Source organism: Rhagoletis pomonella, unplaced genomic scaffold, assembly GCF_013731165.1.
Source record: "Rhagoletis pomonella isolate Grant_MI unplaced genomic scaffold, Rhpom_1.0 Rhpom_scaffold_00009, whole genome shotgun sequence".
Lineage (NCBI taxonomy): Eukaryota > Metazoa > Arthropoda > Insecta > Diptera > Tephritidae > Rhagoletis > Rhagoletis pomonella.
In genome coordinates, this window is record NW_023458563.1 from 5,945,824 (window position 1) to 5,948,776 (window position 2,953).

The window sequence follows — 2,953 nt, forward strand, 5'->3', positions numbered from 1 at the left end:
TTTGGATTAACCATTTTTCTTTGTAAAAATTTGCAAATTTTGAGTACGCCTTATAGGTACATGTACGAAAATGTACAAAGTTGTTAGCCAATGCTTGTTTTTCAAAACATGTTTAGCAATTATTAATGTTAATATATATTAAAAATAAATAATATAAAAAAAAACTTTTTAATATACAACGCTTTTATAAATGGACTAAAAAGTAGAATAAATAATATAAAAAAAACTTTTTAATATACAACGCTTTTATAAATGGACTAAAAAGTAGAAAATAATACTTCTCAGTCCCATGGAATTTGTTTTGATAACTTTTGATTTTGAAATTTTAGCAAAAGTCATTATAAACAATCTATGAAACATGGTGGAATAATACAAGGTGTTGGATATTGACAGCGTTCTCGCTCTAATCCGCCATCTTGGCTCCCTTAGCTATATCGGTGTTTCCCTCTTGAAAAAACTACATTTTATCGCCTTTAAAAAAGTACTAAACTACCTCATTCCCTATTCCAAAACTGATTTGCAATCACTGAACAATTCTTTGACATTTACTCTATTCTTATCGTTGGCAACTGAAAATTAAATTAGAAATTTCAACATTAATTCGGCAAAAAAACATCGGTTTAGAGTAGAGAGATTTGTAGTTATTTTGGTCGGTGCTTCCTTCCGCTGCAATTCCGTCTGTGGTTCACTGCCACTGGCCTTGCTTTTTCAACGATATAACTGTTTTCTTGGTAAGTTTAGATGGAAGATTTAAACAAGAACTACGTATTTAACTATGCATCTATTCCCCAGTGATTTTTGCTGCTGCAATCCCGTCTGTGGTTCACTGCCACTGGCCCTGCTTTTCCAACGATATAACTGTTTTTTTGGTAACTTCTACCGCTAAGACTTTGTTGCTTTTTCCCTTTTCCCTAAAAACATAATAGTGCTACAAAGCTCAATAACAATATGGAAACAAATGTTAATAAGCCACAATAATATTGACAATAAATAAGATTTCACTACGATTGAATTTTCTATTAGTAACAGGGTAGTTATAGTGAATGTTTTATTCGATAACTAAAACTATATTTGATGTTTGTAGCGATAAAAATATGCCTAAATCAGCCAAATACCCTATGTGGGTCGGCTGAATCAGTAAAACGTGACAGTAGTTGACTTTTGAGGTTAATATATCGGTCTTGAGTTGGTAAGGTTTTTAAAACATCCGCAGCTTCCTTTAAAGCATCGCTGCTAATTGCTGAGAGGACCAGATTATATTTACCGACATAAGATGTGGTCTTGTACTACTGAAAGGTGGCCTCAATTTGTAGAAACCATTTGTCTGGCATCTCAGTTCAGAACGGTCGCAGCTTGCATTGCGATGCAAGCTCCACATCTTTAGTTGGCATTTTGTTCGATGAAATATTCTCCCCATCCGTCGATGCGCCCTTTTGTCGATTTTCCGTCATGTAGCGACTCGGGGTCACCACTAATTTTTTGGTTTTGGAAGTTTGACTATAATTATAGGACATTGTGTTTAATAAACTAAATTACCATTTATTGCATAAGTACTACGTTATATATACTACTTTCGCGAATTTAGCTTATCATAATATACCGTTTGTAACTATTTATATGCAAAATTTTATATGAAAAATAGTACCAAATTTCGAACTACTTCCCAAAGCGGGCTTTTTTTCTTCCCGTTTCTCTCGTGCTTCCATATTACAACCTTTTGTAAGGGAGCTGTCGACATGAGCTGTCACTACGTACAACACCTTGTATAATTCCACCATGCTATGAAATTGAAAATGAAAAACGTGGAGCGCATGCAATACAAAGCATTCGATTTAATTGACAATAGTCAAACTACATAACGTAGACCTAAAATTTCTACAGCGAAAGTAGAACTTTGAAATCGATTTTAAGCGGTCGCTATTCATATACCCACATACATACATTCATATATTACTTTTCATATCAATTCAAGTGTATTACATGCGCCCCACGCTTTTCATTTTCAATTTCATAGATTGTTCATAATGACTTTTGCTAAAATTTCAAAATCAAAAGTTATCAAAACAAATTCTATGGGACTGAGAAGTATTATTTTCTACTTTTTAGTCCATTTATAAAAGCGTTGTATATTAAAAAGTTTTTTTTATATTATTTATTTTCTACTTTTTAGTCCTGCTGAATAAAATTTTGCAATAGATATTAAAATAATTCAACGATATTAATAGAAAGGTGCACACACATGCATTTACATATGTATGTACATACAAACGAGCACCAATTAATTTTATTTAAAGAAATATCGTGTCGTCTATTTCCGCCGATATGCGTGTATAAACTCTCCTCAAAGTCTAGCCAAAAAGCCAGCAACTCACACAACAGGTTCCCCAGAGCAATTCGCTCGAGAAAGTGGTACCCGGTACACGTAATACGCGGCACACAGCACAACAATCCGCCAAAACAGGCAACCCGGCCCAAAATTACCACCGTAGAAGGCAGAAACCCCGAGCGGCAGTGCAGGAGTCCAAGAATTACCCTTACACGGCCACAGGAGCTTAAAAAGACCAACTGGTCCCCAACTTGCCCGAAGGAAAGTAGTTTCGGCCTGGTCCCAAACTGGTTCCCAACTGGTTCCCGGACTGGGCCCCGACTGGTTACCAACAGGTCCCACGAACTAGTTACCAACTGGGCCAAAGTGTTTACCAACTGGTCCACCTATACCTCAAATGGTACACAAGTCACTTCACTTACAAAGCATTCGATTTAGTTGACAATAGTCAAACTAATTTTATTTAAAGAAATGGCGTGTCGTCTATTTCCGGTGTAGCAAACGTAGTACATAGGGCGACATCTACATAGATGTCATCTACCTCGCCCTATTCACTATGCTTTTTTATAGGAGTTTTTCAAAGCTTTGCTTTCGTGTCGGACACACAACATTGAAAGTTTCTGGATC

At 35.7% G+C, this 2,953-nt stretch overlaps 1 long non-coding RNA gene across 1 annotated transcript; it reads left to right on the top strand.

Annotated features, from left to right (window-relative positions):
• The first annotated feature begins 363 nt into the window (after positions 1-363).
• LOC118745821 lies at positions 364-1,250 on the top strand. Its single transcript, XR_004993716.1, has 2 exons — positions 364-731; positions 793-1,250. It is a non-coding gene; the product is annotated as an uncharacterized LOC118745821 (long non-coding RNA).
• Positions 1,251-2,953: the final 1,703 nt, after the last annotated feature.